The sequence below is a fragment of the Arvicanthis niloticus genome, chromosome 4 (genome assembly GCF_011762505.2).
Source record: "Arvicanthis niloticus isolate mArvNil1 chromosome 4, mArvNil1.pat.X, whole genome shotgun sequence".
Taxonomy (NCBI): Eukaryota; Metazoa; Chordata; class Mammalia; order Rodentia; family Muridae; genus Arvicanthis; species Arvicanthis niloticus.
In genome coordinates this window covers 131,937,559-131,955,970 of record NC_047661.1, presented here as the reverse complement: position 1 = coordinate 131,955,970, position 18,412 = coordinate 131,937,559, and the positions used below count along the sequence as shown (strand labels likewise).

Sequence of the window (18,412 nt, the reverse complement as noted above, 5' to 3'; positions counted from 1 at the left end):
ATAGGGGTATTATGTGCAGATATTTAGAAAGAATGTACCCAACTTTCAAAGGGAGTAGCGGAGCATAAGCTTGTTTACATCAACAAAGGTCAGTCACTCACATAGAATTAAAAATCTGGTACAGAGGAGGAGGATTGAGAAGGATGAAAGAGACATAAGACAGGGAGGGGGAGGCTAATCAGAATGTAATATATGCATGAATGAAATTGTCAATGCACAAAGCATAAACCTTATAAATAATCATTCATAACTTTAGAAAAAGAATCTTGATTCCTGTCTCAAGTCATTTGCAACTAACTTTTCTCAGGCAGTCTTAACATTTATTTAAGACTAGTGAGGCTTGGTGGCCATGTCTATAATCCCAGCACTCAGAGGCCAAAGATGGTGCAAGTTTGAAGTCATCCTTGGCTACTTAATAGGTTCCAGGTCAGCCAGGGCCACACAATGAGACTGTATATAAAATAAGCATGGGGGAGATACTTAAAACTGCTGAGATGCTCAGCATCACCATGTGCTTTGTTCAATCATGTAAGGAGGTCTTCAGCTTGATCAAAGACGTCATGTGTCTGAAGACTACAGAAATATGCCTTTGTTGCCTATATGGGGGTACTTTCACCTTCTTCTTTTTGCAAATCTTAACCAAGGCATGAGATGGCAAACTACCATTGTTTTGGTTTGTGTTTGGAAATATCTATTCAATATATGTTTACCTGGAAACAAGAGTCAGATCAGTTTCATAGTTTCTGACTGCCCCTTTCCCCACTATAACCATTCTTATAAAAGCATGCAGCATAACTGTTATATCAGAAAGGTTTGTAGATAGTGAGATTGAGAAATGCCCACCTGCCATGGAAACTTATCTACAAGTGATTTGTATCTTAGTACCAGAATGAGAATGTTTGTCTAAGATTCAAACCTAAAAACTCCATGTGTTTAGAGAAACTGAAAGTGACAGCAGACAGAGAATCTGTCTGGCTATTAATGCTGAGAACTGGGGCATGCTAGGGCTTTCACTTCCCAGGCACATGTACAGCTCACTCAACCTTCCTCCATTCCTTCCCAGTCTAACCTTTCAGTGACAGTAAACATGACTTGACAGAGGGCCCAACACAGAAATTGCAGGATCTTTAACCTTTCTGTGGTTTGTGACAGTGTTTGGGACACATCTGGATTCACCCATCAGGGAGAAAAATATCTGTGGAATTATAACATGACAGCAGTATTTACACTCAATCAGCCATTTGTTTGTGCTCCACCTTTTCCAGTTAAATAGAAATGAACAGAAAAATAATGATGCCCAAACCAAAGAAATGTATTTGCTTAAAGTAAAAGGAATATTTCTTGTCAAATGAAGTAGAATATAGCACAGATAGTGTTTAAAGTTTTATGATAAATCAACTAAAATAACTATTTTTAAATGTAATTATGTTTCTGTTCAGGAGTATTGTGTGTGCTCATGTATGAGTATGTGTGTGTGAAAATGTGAGAGTATGTGTGTTATCACAGAGAGAGAAGTGGAAATTAGACATTTTCAGATATGCATCTTATATGTGAATAAGTAGATATTCCACTGTCTTTACAGGACCACAGCGATTTCCAGGATTCCTAAGTGCTGTGACACTTTTTTACAGTTCTTCATGATGTGATGACACTCAACCATAAAATTATTTTTGTAACTACTTCATTACTGTAATTTTGCTACTGTTATGAATTATAATGTAAATATCTGTTTTCTAATGGTCTTAGGTGGCCCCTGTGAAAGGAGTTGCAACCTACAGGTTGAGAACCTCTGTTATAGGTGAAAATGTTCTCATAAGTGAAGAGTTTTGAAGTATTTATTCTTCTGAGAATATGTATTCAGTATTATTGTGACCCCATAGGACTCACATAGCTACCAATAATTTCACAATAAATAAAGAGGTACAAACTATTCTTAGATTACCGCTATACCTTAAACAGAATAATTACGGTGTAAATTATAGGAAGTTTTGTGTTTTGTGGTAATTTGAGTCAGTGATTTTTATTTTTAAAAATGTAAATTGTAGGCCACCGACCAGACTCGGCTGGCCAAGACGGCGCGGCAGCTGACCCGACTCGGCTGACCAAGATGGCGCCTGCCTGAGCTACTAGTGCACTGCACATGCGTCAACTCAATTTTGTAGCAAACCCCTCCTGAACGGGGTATGCTAATGAGGTACCACAATCCAATTGAGCAGGGTATGCTAATGGCGTACTATGATCCTGAGATCCTGACCAATCACCCCCTCCTGAGCGGGGTATGCTAATGCAGTATGCTAGTGAGGTACTGCAATTATGACCAATCGTGCACCTCCACACGCTTTTCCCCGCCCAGGGCTGAGGGTATATAAGCAGTTCACCCTGGGCATTCGAGGTCTCTCCCTGAAAACTAAAAGAGTGGTTCTACAATAAAGGCTGTTGAGAAGGATCCAGTTGCTTGCGTCTTCCTTGCTGGTCGAGTGGGCGTGACAGTAAATTATTTTTTTCATATTAGATACTAAACATACTGAGATGCACCTGTTTTCACGGCCATATGACTTCACATGTTGAAATATTAACTCCCACTCTCTCACATAATCAAACAAGAATTACCTATGGCCTCAGCCTCTTGAAGTTTTGCCTGACTACTCCAGATAACATTTTCTGTCATCTTAGTGCTCATGACAATGAGTCTCTCTGTCTTCATAGTGTCTTGAATACTATGAAGCGACCACACATGTTTAAAACTGTGACATTAAAAAACTCTGGGAGGGGAATGGCTATCACACACAAGCCATTTAGCAACAGGCCATCAACCAAACATGAAGAAATAACATTTCTGTAGAGACATTCACTCTCACACTGCATCACTTACTCTCATACTGCATCACTCTTCCTCATACTGCATCACTCACTCTCAAACTCTCTCACACTGCATCACTCACTCTCGCACTGCTTCAGTCTTCCTCATACTGCATCACTCACTCTCACACTGCATCAGTCAGTCTCACACTGCATCACTCACTCTCACACTGCATCACTCACTCTCACACTGCATCACTCACTCTTAAATTCTCTCACTCACTCTCACACTGCATCAGTCAGTCTCACACTGCATCACTCACTCTCATACTGCATCACTCACTCTCACACTGCATCAGTCAGTCTCACACTGCATCACTCACTCTCATACTGTATCACTCACTCTCACACTGCATCACTCACTCTCACACTGCATCACTCACTCTTAAATTCTCTCACTCACTCTCACACTGCATCAGTCAGTCTCACACTGCATCACTCACTCTCATACTGCATCACTCACTCTCACACTGCATCACTCTTCCTCATACTGCATCACTCACTCTCACACTGCATCACTCTTCCTCATACTGCATCACTCACTCTCACACTGCATCACTCACTCTCATACTGCATCACTCACTCTCACACTGCATCACTCACTGTCATATTGCATCAGTCACTCTTAAATTCTCTCACTCACTCTCACATTGCATCAGTCAGTCTCATACTGCATCAGTCAGTCTCATACTGCATCACTCACTCTCATACTGCATCACTCTTCCTCATACTGCATCACTCACTCTCACACTGCATCACTCTTCCTCATACTGCATCACTCACTCTCACACTGCATCACTCTTCCTCATACTGCATCACTCACTCTCACACTGCATCACTCTTCCTCATACTGCATCACTCACTCTCACACTACATCACTCACTCTCATACTGCATCACTCACTCTCACACTACATCACTCACTCTCATACTGCATCACTCACTCTCACACTGCATCACTCACTCTCATATTGCATCACTCACTCTTAAATTCTCTCACTCACTCTCACACTGCATCAGTCAGTCTCACACTGCATCAGTCAGTCTCACACTGCATCACTCACTCTCAAACTCTTACTCTCACACTGCATCATTCACTCTCATACTGCATCACTCACACTCACACTGCATCACTCACTCTCATATTGCATCACTCACTCTTAAATTCTCTCACTCACTCTCACACTGCATCAGTCAGTCTCACACTGCATCACTCACTCTCACACTGCATCACTCACTCTCACACTGCATCACTCACTCTCACACTGCATCACTCACTCTTAAATTCTCTCACTCACTCTCACACTGCATCAGTCAGTCTCACACTGCATCACTCACTCTCATACTGCATCACTCACTCTCACACTGCATCACTCACTCTCATACTGCATCATCCACTCTCACACTGCATCACTCATTGTCATATTGCATCAGTCACTCTTAAATTCTCTCACTCACTCTCACACTGCATCAGTCAGTCTCACACTGCATCACTCACTCTCAAACTCTTACTCTCACACTGCATCACTCACTCTCATACTGCATCACTCTTCCTCATACTGCATCACTCTCATACTGCATCACTCACTCTCACACTGCATCACTCTTCCTCATACTGCATCGCTCACTCTCACACTGCATCACTCACTATCACACTGCATCACTCACTCTCACACTGCATCACTCACTGTCATATTGCATTACTCACTCTTAAATTCTCTCACTCACTCTCACACTGCATCAGTCAGTCTCACACTGCATCACTCACTCTCAAACTCTTACTCTCACACTGCATCACTCACTCTCATACTGCATCCCTCTTCCTCATACTGCATCACTCACTCTCATACTGCATCACTCTTCCTCATACTGCATCACTCACTCTTACACTGCATCACTCTTCCTCATACTGCATCACTCACTCTCACACTGCATCACTCACTCTCATACTGCATCACTCACTGTCATATTGCATCAGTCACTCTTAAATTCTCTCACTCACTCTCACACTGCATCAGTCAGTCTCACACTGCATCAGTCAGTCTCACACTGCATCACTCACTCTCAAACTCTCACTCTCACACTGCATCAGTCAGTCTCACACTGCATCACTCACTCTCATACAGCATCACTCACTTTCAAACTGAATCACTCACTCTCATACTGCATCACTCAGTCTCACACCATATCACTCACTCTGACATTATATCATTCATTCTCAAATGTGGGCTTTGATTTGAGTCTGACTTTCACCTAGTATCCAACACCTGTACATGATCAGTGCAGTGCATGTTATGATTTCTAAACTAGCATTCAGTTTATCATAGGCTTTTATTCTATTTTATTTGGCATTTTTGAATAAAACAATGTACTACTTTCTAACATCAAGTGACTTTCTAATTATGGTCTCTGTATTGCTGAGTTCTACAATACAGTGATTAATATCTATTTTTAGCTGAAACACAGTTAAATTCTGATGCAATTCTGTAGAATATTGGAATATTCTATTTGTTAGACATATCTATTGTGAATTTTTTTTTAAAGATATGTAGGTTCTTAGTGTCGAAAATTTTGAGAAAAACATGATACTGAGAGAGTATTTCTAAAGGCAGAAGCACACGTTGGCATTTTTATGCCTATCCTTAGACATTTTCAAAAAACAAAATAGAGCTGTGCGTACATTCTCTACAGGGTCATGTGAGTTATCAAGTGTGGTCAGGACATGGCCTGCATTCATATAATGTCTAGTATATTAACATCCGGTTTATTTTTATTTTAGAGAAATCCTATTATCTTCAATGCATTAGTTAAGTGTTCCTTCACAAATTTTTAATATTTTCTTATGTTGATTCAGTAGAAATGGAATAAAAGAAATAATTACCTCAAATACTTCTGGAAAAAAATCAAGTTTCACATATATTGCATTATTAATTTCTGGAAATTTTACATGGATATTTTCTATCACTTATCTTCCCTAAGCTTTCCTGTGTTCTCTTTACTCCCTTTCATCTTCATGACATGTTCTATTGCCATGTGTACATTGTACACACACACACACACACACACACACACACACAGGTGTATATATAAATACAACCTGCTGAGTACACTTAGTGTTGCTCTTATGTTTTAAAGCTGAACACTTAGGATTGGATGAACAAGTAAGAATCTGAATCCTGAAGAGGACTGACAATCCCTCTGATAGTCTCAGAGGCCATTTATTTGCTGTAGCTCTTAATCTAGGGGTTAAGCTTCATGAGTCTATCTCTATCTACACTGGCATGTCCACTGGAGTTACCATCATGTAGAACTTGCCCAGCCAACTGTATTGTTGATCTTTGATAGCTACAAATTCCTCATCCCATGTAGAAAATACCATCTTGTATCAAGTATCCTGTTCTTCTGACTCTTACAATATTCCTACCCCCTCTTCTGTCATTTTCTTTACACTGTTGATATAAAAATTGTTTTGAATGTTGGAACCCATGGTTAGTTGTTCTGTGGGTTTTGATAAGTTGTAAATTTCTCTGGTGGTCTCTGAATCAAAAAGAAGTTCCCTTAATAATAGGTGAGAATTATGATCTTCTTTGAAAATAAAGAAGGAAAATTAGAATACAGATAGGAATTATATGATTCATAATGATACTGAAATAAGTTCTTTTAGGTCAATAATACCACCAGACACAGGTGGTTTGCCAGGTTTGCAGAAAAAGGTATGAGTTTCTTCCAATTGTTCAGGCCTTAAGTCTAGTTAGTTGCCTTAAGAAAGAAGGGTCACTATTACTCCCTTGAGAACTTTTGCCACAGTGGTCATTGTTTTGACTCAAAGGCATCACCTCTGGGTAGGGCTTTTAATTGCTTTTTTCCCTTGGCAATTTGCATACCACCTTCTGGTCTAGGTCAGTTCCAGTTAGTTTCCTCCAAGTTCTGTGTCCAAAGTATGTGGTCTCTTCAACAACATAATCTTATCTGTAAGTTCTGGGGGAAAACAAGGGCAGTGGTAATGGCTGCCATGTTTTGTATGTGTCTTAGAGTCCTCTGACCAGTGATTCAAAGAAACATTTCTCAGGCCTGGCAGTTGGATTGTTGTAAAAGAGCCTATGACCCTTAGGAGTAGCATTGATACTGCAAATACTAAAATTAAATTTTTATTTATTTTATTCAAATATTTTATTTAAAACATTTGTACATGTATGCACAAATATTATATACATATTTTAAAGTACCTAAACTAGTATGTCTCCAGTAGCCTTTGGTTTGGGGGACACTCCCTCCCGTAGGCCATTGCTATTGGGTTTTAAATTTAATTCACAATTTCATACTGTTTTCAAATACGAATGGAAAGGGTAAGATTTAGTTCCATAGTAATGTCTTTCATAATTGCTATTAGACTTTTTGAGACAGCTAAAATAAATAGACTGAGTAAACAGAACATTTTAACCAAGCATATTTACACTAGACATTCTTATTTAGTCCCAAGTGTCTTTCAACAGAACTCTCAATCCTTTAACATTGCTGTATGTTAGGCCAAGAATCATTTGTCAGTCACATAAAAATGTGAATAAATGTGTCAATTGGTTGAGGGCCAAACTTCAGGTTCATCATCTGAAATATCTACTGTAACTCCTGTGATTTCTTAGTGGTTTGTCATAAAGGTAAGACAATGGTTCACGCATAAATGTTTTAACAAATGTCTAGCAAATGTCACCTCCTCCCTTTGAAATCTAGGAATAAATATAGAGTCATGAAGCTCTCAGTGACACAGTTGTTTGGATGATACCACAAAGGGGCACTAAAGGTTGGAGCAGGAGTCAGGCCTTAGTGTTGCTTGTTGGTTGAGGGAAGGCTGAGCTGTATTTGAAAACACCAACATTCTGTGATCAGAAGATTCTCAACAAAGAAGGATCAAAACAATGCTGGCATAAACAAGAAGAAATAACATGCTATTAGAAAAATTTCCTTTTTGTTTGCAAAATAATTATTTTGTGGTTTAACAGACATTTTGGGACTTCTTTCTTCCTTTTTGTTGAGATGGAGCAGACAATATTGCTATTGCCTTATTACTTGAAGAAATCAATGTTGTCTTAGACAGTTGTCATTTCTTGAGGTTGAGTCATTTTTAAATTGTCTAACTTAATCTAAACCTAAATCTTTGGATTGAAATTTTAATTTTCTGCCAAAGTTCCCTCCAAAGTATACATCTAGAGGCTGATACCTGTCTAAGAGCTTGAAATGGCATACTGGCTATCTGTTTACAATTTAGATCTATACTTTCCTGGTTAAGGCTGAAAACACTGGAGTGGTAGCAGACACTTTAGCTTCAGGTCTAATGGTGAATGCTATGTATGGGCATTAATTAATTCATCATTGGACTTTTTGACTCCACACTTCAAAATTTTAAAGGCTAAACCCAAGACCAATTTACTTGGAAATAGCTGAGATAAAGGTACTAACATAGGTTGCCACAATGCACGTAAAGACTCTATAAAGGAATGGTTAGATCCCATGTCAGTTTCATTTATTTTATGACTAGTAAGGTATTTCTTATAATCCTGTTATTAACATTTCCAAACAAAATTTTATATCTGAAAGTTCTATCCAACAATACATTAATTGACTAGGCTCAGGGTGTTTACTTAATCAAGTCTGATTTGTCTTAATAAAACATTTTTTTTTAAATTTTACATCTTGAAACCTACCACAGAACTATGAATGTGATTAGAGTCTAGAGTCAAATGATTTGAAATTTATTTCAATTTTGAAAACTGATTTTACATTTCAGCAAAAAGATGAAATGAATGAATGAGTACTTGGTGGAGGTTGGGTTCAATTCCTGGTATGAAAAGAATGAGATGAGGAAACCAAGGGGTGCAAAACAGGGAGGGTGCGAGAATCCCAGTTCTCAGAAACTCACTTAGGGAGGCCACTACTCCTCAGAAAGTGTTTGAAAGTCTCCTCTATTCATCTAGGGAATTCAGATGGTGGAATAGTCAGAGTTTCATTCCTGTTTGATATTCTTCTCTGTGCCACTGTTCTTATTAAACAATTTCAAAATGTATCTACAGTTATTTGGATACATTTATCTCAGTGAGGTGGAATTACCAGCTCAGTGAGGTTTACCAAGACCACAAATAATCTACTGAGCACAATGGCATGATTGAGAATAATTCTTACAAGATTTTTATCAGTGACAGAAGTACTGTTTATCAAGTAGGATTTCTTAACATGGATTTGGATCTCAGCTGAAACTGACATGAGGCTTAAGCTCCGCATTGCATAAAAAATGTTTAGATAAATTTTAATAGGTTAAAAAAAAAAAACACCTGTGTTCAAATATTAGAAGTTTCTAAGTCAAATAGATATAAAGTTTAGAACTGCAACTTTGATGAAACAGTTTACTAGTTATGTCAGTTTGTGACTTGTTTGTTGTTTTCTGCATATAAAATCACACCATCTGCACATATTGACACTTTGATGTCTTTTCAAATTATCAAACACTCATCTTTGCCTCATGATAGCTTTGAGGTTTGCCTCCAGATCCAAGAGGAAGAACTGAAAGCTAAATCCTCTTCCAATCCTATCCCTAGACAGACAGCTTTAGCTTTCTCACTGTACACCATGCTCTTTATTGAGTCATTGTAAGTGAACTTCCTTAGGTACATTCTGTAAATTACTAATTGTGGCTATTTTAAGGGGTTGCTGGATTTTCTCAAATGTATTCTTATGTCATATACTGAGATATTTATAGGGTTGTACTCCTCATTCTGTTTGTGTGGATTCTGTGTCTGTTGATTTGTATGTTGCACCATCCTTGCATTGCTGAGATAAACACAACTTTTTACCACAATAAGCTATCATCTTTAGTATGCTTCTTGACTTAATTTACTAGAATTTGTGAGTATGATTCTTTGTCATGGATATAGGCACAGATAGGATTTGCTTCCTTCTTCCTTTCTCATCATACTGTCAGTTTTAAATGTTGAAATTTCGAAATGAAAAAAAAAAACCCTAATTCAATATATAAATAGCAAATTTCCTAAGATGGAATTAAAAATATCTGGATTATAGTTGCTTCAAACAGTGAAATATTTCACAATTAAATTTAATAGAAGGATATGATTCCTGATCAGTGAGGAATATGATAAAGGAAGACATGTGTCAGGAAAATGACTGTTTGCATTACTTGGAGGAATCATCAATGTTAAAATGCTATACTACCACAGCATCCACAGCTTTATTGTAATCTCATCAAAATACCAATGAAAGAATAACCTTAATTTTATATAAATACACAAAAATTTATACTAATGTATCCAAATATAATCTTAAATGTTACATCAATACATGGAGATTCAAACCAATGTAAGATTACTGACTTATAGAATGCTCTTTAGTTTAAGTGTAAATTCAATAATCTACCCTCATTTCCTATTATTTCTATATTATTCCTATATCCCTCTTTTTTTCTTTTCAAGATCTCTTCTTCCCCTACATAAGAAAGAAAGGATAGAGAAAAAAAATTCCTGAGTCTCACCTTGTATATGTTGTCTCCTCCTTCATCAAGACTACCTAACAACCTGCAAACACCCACACTGAATGACAACAAATATCTATAACCCATTGAATGACCAAAAAACCATCTGTTCCTCCTTTTGGGAATGGGGTGTTCCTCTCTTTTAATTGATTTTTGTTGATTTTTTCTTTTGGGAACCTTATAAAAATTTGGATAGGGGTTAGTCTTAAGAAAGCTAGTTGTGACATGTGCTGTCCAGTCTCTCTCTGTATCCTGAGAAAGTTCAGAGCTTAAATGAAGTCTTCGCTAAACAGTTCGTCATGCTGGGAAACCTAGCTAGCCATTTAGAAATTATCCTAGGTGCAAATTTTTGAGGAAACAGCATTAAGGTTGTCTGAGACAGGATTAAGCAGGATTCTGGAATGTGTCTCAGCATTTCAGCATCCTTCTCAGCATCCTTGAGTCTGAATCTTGTCAGGATTGCATGGGCATCATTAGTGTCTGTAACCATATAAACTTTCACAAGTAATGCACATTTCTACAATAGCATATTCATGGAATGTGCAGTGTGAATAGATCAGTTAAAGATGATTTTCTGCTCTCTGAACAGGTAAGGCTTCTGTCTTTCTTTATGTTACTTTGGATTGTACAATTTTTACTTATACCATTTGAAAGGATGGCATGATAAGTCCTGGGGATTCTATAGCCAACAAGATTGATTGGCTTTGTTTAGCTGAAATTCTAGTTGAGAGATTTTCATATCTCAATCAGTTTCAGAGATGTTCCCATATAGAAACATCATCAAATAGCTATCAGGTTTGTTGGCCTTGATTTATTTCATGTATCCAGTGAGGATCTTCAGCAGGTCTATACATTTTAATTCTGATTTTTATCAATTTAAAAGGAATCCAATTTTCCATTCATGTGAAAACAAATACAAAACCTCTCCCCCACATAATATATTTCTTCCCCTTCATTTTGAATTTAGGACATCCTTCATATAAACAGGCTAATTTAGTTCAGCAGTTTTCCCCATAATCCAATGTCTCTCAGCAGCTGTTGGTTTTGTTAGTATTCAGAAATTTAAAGTAAATAAAGCATTATCCCTTTCTATTTGTTAAACATATCTTTTAAAGCATGCTTGGATCTCTCTGTAACAGCTCTCCTGTAGGATTATGTGGTATACCTGTAATATGCTTTATATTATAACATATACAATTGCTTCATTTTACTAGAGACATATGCTGGAGAATTGTCAATCTTAATTTGTACATGTATCCCATAATTGCCATAACTTCTAATAAATATGTAATTCTAGGATCAGCTTTTTCAGAACTTAAATCAGTTGCACATTGAAACCCTGAATACATATCTATGGAATAGTTTACAAATTTTAATTTTCCAATCTCTGCAAACTGAAACACATTCATTTGCCAAATTTTATTTCTTTGAATACCTTTAGGGTTACTTCCTGCAGGAAATAATTAAACTCTCTTTTATTATATGAGGGAAAATCCAATTAGTTCTTTCTATAAACTGAAGCCATTTGTTATTGAGTATTTGTTATTAATTTCTGCCAAAAATTATTTGCAATATTTTTGCCAGTGTTTATATTTTGTCCATAATAATGCAATCTCAGCATTAGTAAAAGGTAATCTCACAATCTCAGATGGATCTACTCCAACTAATTGACAAAGTCTAATTTTTCCTTTCAGAATCAGTTCAGAAACCTCTTCTAATTTAGTTTTCATTTTTTACTATGTTTGTGTGCTATAAAAATCCATGCGATACAAACCTCCTCATAAGCATTCCTGTGGGAGAATGATTAAAAGGCAAGATAACTAAAATACAAGTGATTTTTGGATCAAGACAATCTATGTATGCATTTTAAAGTGTTTTGTTTTTCCTACCAGAGCCAATTTCTGTTTAGCCTTGGAAAATTTTCTTGGACTATTTAAGTCTTTATCAAATTGTAAAGTTTGAAATAAATTACTTAGCTCTTGAGTAGTCAATCCAGTTATGGGCCTTAGCCATTGATAGTCTCCCAGCAATTTTTGAAAATCATTCAGAGTTCTTAATTGGTTTTTCCTGATTTGTACTTTTTGTAGTCAAAATTTTACAGACTTACCTCCTCTTTTTGTATTTCTAGGTATGATTTGTAATCTCCAACAAAGCAAAATTCTATTTGCTTCATTAAATATTTTTCCTAAGTTACTTTCATTTGAATCAGCCAGCAAAATATCATCTATATAAAGACAAATTATGAATCGAGGAAAATGCTTATGAATTATTTTCTATGACTGTTTTATAAAACATTGGCATAAAAGCCAGGCAGTGGTGGCTCACTCCTATAATCCCAGCACTTGAGAGTCAGAGGCAGGTGGATATCTGAGTTCAAGGCCAGCCTGGTCTACAGAGTGAGTTCTAGGACAGCCAGAGCTATACAGAGAAACCCTATCTCAAAAAAATGGCATAAGACTATTCAACTATCCAATATCTCATATGGTAGAACTCTCTAATGGTACATTTTTATTGGCATAGAGTAGTTAGATCTGGGCACTGTGAAGTAAACCTTTATCATATTGTTGTAAAGGAAGTATAAAATAATCACTATGATAGTGAATGGTGAATGATATCACCATTCCTTAGATAACAAGGAAGGCAATGGGATTCCAGGCTGTAAAAAAAACATTGGCTGGATGATTTTATAAATTTCCCTCAGATTTGTCAACATCCTCCATTTCCCATATTTTCTTTTAATGACAAATACAGGAGAATCCCAAGGGCTGGTGGGTTCTTCTATATATTGAGCCTCTAGCTGCTCTTGGAATAGCTGTTCTAGTGCCTGTAATTTTTCTTTTGTCATAGATCATTGTTCAATTTAAATAGGTTTTGTCAGTCAAGAACCTTAATGGTAAGGCTCTTGGTGGTTTTTCAGCAATGATCTCCAAGATAAAATTGAAAAGTCAGACTCTGCTACATCCTAAAGTGTGGACAATCTGTCACTGCCTTTGATAACATTTTAAAATTTCTTTATCAGGAGCATCTCCTATTTTATGGCTTGTCCATAAAATTGGAGGGATATTTATCAATGCCTCCATTTTTGTAACAAATCTCTTCTGTTGAAGTAATTATTTAAAAACAACCAGCGGTCAAGCCATGTTCTGAGGCCATGAGGCCACGTGTGTACTGTAGCTAGAAACGGCCAGCCAGAATCACCAGCCCTGCCACCCACAACATGCCAGCATGGGAGAAGGCTCTGCCAATCTTCCATGCTATCTCTGCAAGGCTGGGCATTGCTCAGATCATCCCACCAAACATGCAGGCCAAGTAGAAAAATTGAGATTCTAATGTTTAAAGATAAATTAAAGGCTTATATATTTGGTAATGATCAATAACAAGATGCCCTTACAATCAGAGGTGTAACCCAATACCCAACCTAGATATACCAACTAATATCAAATCGTCATATCTCTGCAGTGTTAGGCAAATTGTCTCCTATTGAGGCTAGACAAGGCAGCCCTGTTGGGGAACAGATTATCAACACAGGAAACAGCTTTATGGACATCTGAGAGTCCAGTTGTTAGAAGACTCACATGGAGACTGAGCTGCACATCTGTTACATATGTGTGGTGGGGGCAAGTGGGCGTTGGTGCAATCTGTGTACATACTTTGGTTGATGGCTCAGTATCTAAGAGCTCCTAAAGGTCCAGATTAGTTGATTCTATTGCTCTTTCTTTGGAGTTCATATTCTCTTCAGGACCTTCCCCCCAAGTCTTCCATAAGAGACCCCAAGGTCCACCCAATGCTTGGCTGTGGGTGCTTTCATCTGCTTCAGTCAGCTGCTAGGTGGAGCCTATCAGAGAACTGTTATACTAGACTCTCTCATTAAATGCTAGAGTGTCATTGAAGATGTCAGAGATTGGTGCTTGGCCATGGAGTGGGTCTCAGGCTGGGCCATTATCCCAATTGCAGTTTCTCCTTCTCCTCCTCATGTCATTCTCCATGGAACCCACATTTTCTGTGTCTCTGGCCTGGCTGAAAATGGTGAAAGTGTTACAGCCCTCAGAAAGGAAGCCCATGAAGGGCAGGTCCCAGGTCTTACCTGCTACTGTAGCAGTGCCAATGCCAGTGGCAGGGATGGTGGCAGTAGTGAATGACAGCAGGCAGTGGCAGCAGGGGCATGAGCCCAGCCCTCCAGGTAGGTTTAAGGTCCAGCAATGAATGCCTTAGGAGAGAAAACTCTTCTCCAAAGAGTTACATCACAGTAAACAACCACTCTTAGAAGATTCTCAGTGAAATAAATTGTGTACTTCATTCTGTGTGGATAGACTTTATAAACATTTTGGAAATAGGGTGAGATCCAGGGTAGACACTTCCCATTGGCTCAGTTTGATATGCTAGTAGTTCTCTATTTGCATGGGGGAAAGACTTCAGGTGTTTTCTCTACTGATAGTCATGATCTTCATAGTGGGTGTCCTGGTTATATATTCTAGAGTAAATAGAGTTAGACACTCTGGACATTCTCAGTTCTGAGTTTCACAAGGATTAGGCTCACTCAACCTTATCACCTTTTCTGTCTGGTGGCCAGGTTATTTTATTAATTATTAGTTATTAATTAATTATTTTATTAATTGTTATATATTCCAAATGGTACCTTCTTCCTGGTGCCACCTCCATGAGTTCTTCACTACATCCTTCCTCCTCTTTGCTTCTGAGAGAATGCTCCCTCACACCCCTAACTCTTACCTCACTCCCCAAAGTCCCCTTTCCTGGGGCATCAAGTTTCTACAGTATTAAGCACATCCTTTCCCATTAAGGCCAGACAAAACAGTCCTCTGCTACATCTGTAGCGGAGGCAACATAACAGCTCATGTATATTTTTTGGTTGGTGGCTTTGCCTCTGGAAGTTCTGAGGAGTCTGAATTAGTTCATACTATTGTTCTTTCTCTGGGGTTACAATTCTCTTCAGTTCCTTGACTCCTTCCCCTCACCCTTCCATAGAGGTCCTGACCTCAGTCCAATTCTTGGCTATAAGTATCTGCATCTGTTTCAGTCAGTTGCTGGTAGATCCTCTCAGAGGAAAATCATGCTAGTCTTCTGTCTACAAGGACAACACTGCATCAGTAACAGTGTCTGGGTTTGGTGCCTATACATGGGATGCATCCCAAGTTGGACTGGTTTCTGTATGACATTTCCTTCAGTCTCTGCTCCATTTTTTCCCTGCATTTCCTTTATCAGGAAGAATTCCAGGTCAAGAATTTTGAAGATGGGTAGATGGCCCAGTGTCGCAAATAGGGGCCATGTCTGTCTACTGGAGGTTGTCTCTTTTGATTTCATCTCCCCACTGTTGGGGATTTCAGCTAAGGTCATTCCCATTGGGTCTTGGGAGCCTCTCACATCCCTGGTGTCTGGGACTTTCTAGAGGTTCCTCCAGCCTCACCCCACACTGCTACATAGTTTTGTTCATTCTTCTGACCCTCTGGGCTTCTCTTCTGTCTCCCAGTCATACCTGATTTTGTTCCCCCTTTTTTTCTTCCCCCTTCCCTCTCTCACCCAGGTCCTTCTCTCCCTTTACTTCTGCTGATTATTTTGTTCACCTTAGTGGGATTGAAGTATGTACACTTGTTCCTTTTTGTTATGTTTCATATGGTCTGTGAGTTGTATCATGGGTATTCTGAACTTTTTGGTTAATATCTACGTATAAGTGCGTACATACTATATATGTCCTTTGGGGTCTGGATTACCTCACTCAAGATGATATTTTCTACTTCCACCCATTTGCCTGCAAAATTCATGATGTCCTCATTTTTAATAGCTGAGTAAATTTCCATTGTGTAAACGAACCACATTTTCTGTTCCATTCTGTGGCCTAGAGACATCTGGGTTTTTTTCCAGCTTCTGTCTATTAGAAAAAAGGCTGATACAAACAAAGTGGAACATGTGCTCTTCTGATATGGTAGAGCATCATTTGGGTAAATGACCAGGAGTGGTATAGCTGGGTCTTCAGGTAGAACTATTTCCAATTTTCTGAGGAACAGCCAGATTGATTTCCAGAGGGGTTGTACCAGTTTGCAATTCTACCAGCAATGAAGGAGTGTTCCTCTTTTTCAACATCCTCATGAGCATGTGCTATTGCTTGAGTTTTTTTATCTTAATCATTATAATTGTTTTAAGGTAGAATCTCAGAGTTGTTTTGGTTTGCATTTCCCTGGTTATTAAGTATGTTGAACATTTCTTTAAGTGCTTCTAAGCTATTGGGGTTTTCTCAGTTGAGAATTCTCTGTTTAGCTCTGTACCTCATTTTTTTTATTGAGTTATTGGCTTTTCTGGAGTCTAATTTCTTGAGTTCTTTGTATACACAGAACTCCAAAATGTACAAAGAAACAACTTTTTATTTTACTTTTTCTCTTTTAAATTTCTTATTTATAATTTTATATACATGTATAATGTATTTTGATTGGATCCAGTCCTAGACTGTCCCTGTCTTCTAACTCCTCACAGTTCTCACAAACTCCACCCTCACAAATTCATGTCCCTTTTACTTAGTTTTACACTCCCGAGTCAACTTGACATTGCCATGTATGGGTGTAGGAATATCCACTGTAGAGTAGGCAGAAAAAAACTATTCTAGAATGTTTTTTTAATGAAGATATGATAAATATTTGTAAGGATGGGTACATTTGAACCTGCTCAAAACAATATACAATGTATTCAGCCCATAAAAAATATTACCTTTTAATAGGAGCAACATTTTCTGTTTTTCATAACTATTAAATAACAATTTTTTTCCAAATATATTTAATTTGCTCTTGTGATTTCATGTGGTATGTGTGTCTGTCTGTGTGTATATGTGCAGGAGGATGTGTGATGAATGTGGAGGTCAGAGGAAAACATGATGGAGTCGCCTCTCTCCTTTTAACTTTACCTGAGTTATTGAGCTGGGATTGCCAGACTTGCAACTAGTAGCAGCTTCAGTGAGGAAGTTCTTTCCCATGGGACTACGGGTAGTATCTCAGTGCTCCAAGTGTGGTGCAGGGAGGCCTCACTTAGACTGGGAAGCAAGAAGCTGACTTGAGCTGGATAATTTCAAGATGCAGGGGTGACAGTGACTGAATATTTCAGAAATATAAACCTAAGTAATTCAAAACTTTCTTCAGCAGACAGATATATACTGTTGTGAATCTAACGCAATGGGAATATGCTGTTAAATACAAATGATTGATTAAGCCATGAAAAGACAGAGAAGGAACAGGAATTCATATAACAAGATGATAGAATCTAGTCTGAAAGAGTAATACACTGTTTGATTCTAATGATAAGACATTCTGAAAATGACAAAACTATGTAAACATTAAAATAAATCTCCAGCTTTCTTGGATTAGTGAGGAAAAAAGAGAAGGCAAACAGGGAAGACTCAGGTTTCAGTTGTGAGTGTGTTTTACAGCAGTGAACTAACCCATTGCATCTTTCAGATCCCACGATGTGAAATAAAATGAGAGGTTCCAAGAGGGCTGTGGACATGGGTGACTGTGATCATATTAGCAGGAACAGACACTTACTGTATTATGGGTGCTGTTGACAAGGACATCTACTCCTATGTTCAAAAGGGTCAAAGAGGAAGTGTGGGCCTTCTGCTCATCCTTCTGTGAACATAGAAAAAGAAGGAATGATTTCAAATGTTTAAGCATTTTAAGAAAATGTCATGTGTGTATAAAGAGAAGGGTGAGTACTAGAAGGAAGCCAGCATATTGGAAAGATTGAAAGAAAACTAATTCTGGAAAAACAAGGTACTGGAAAGAATGTTTATAGATGTGAGGTCCAGATGCAACCTTGTCTGGAGTCAGTAAGCCTGAATTTTACAATAAGGTATATAAACAACATTTTAAATATGTATATGTGTATGTGTGTGCAAGTGAGTGTGCTATGTGCACACGAATGTAGATGACATTGGAGAGCAGAGCCATAGGAAGACATGGAGCTGCCTGCAAACGTTGCTCTGAAAAAGCAGCAAGTACCCTTAACCAGTGAGCCATCTGTA

At 38.0% G+C, this 18,412-nt stretch overlaps 1 long non-coding RNA gene across 1 annotated transcript in view; it reads left to right on the top strand.

Moving 5' to 3' along the window:
• Window positions 1–2,427, top strand: part of LOC143442165 (uncharacterized) — a 39,750-nt gene extending 37,323 nt beyond the window's left edge. Inside the window, exon 5 of the long non-coding RNA XR_013110186.1 lies at window positions 1,583–2,427. This is a non-coding gene — a long non-coding RNA (uncharacterized LOC143442165). The remainder of the gene's footprint in view (window positions 1–1,582) is intronic.
• The last annotated feature ends 15,985 nt before the right edge of the window (window positions 2,428–18,412 follow it).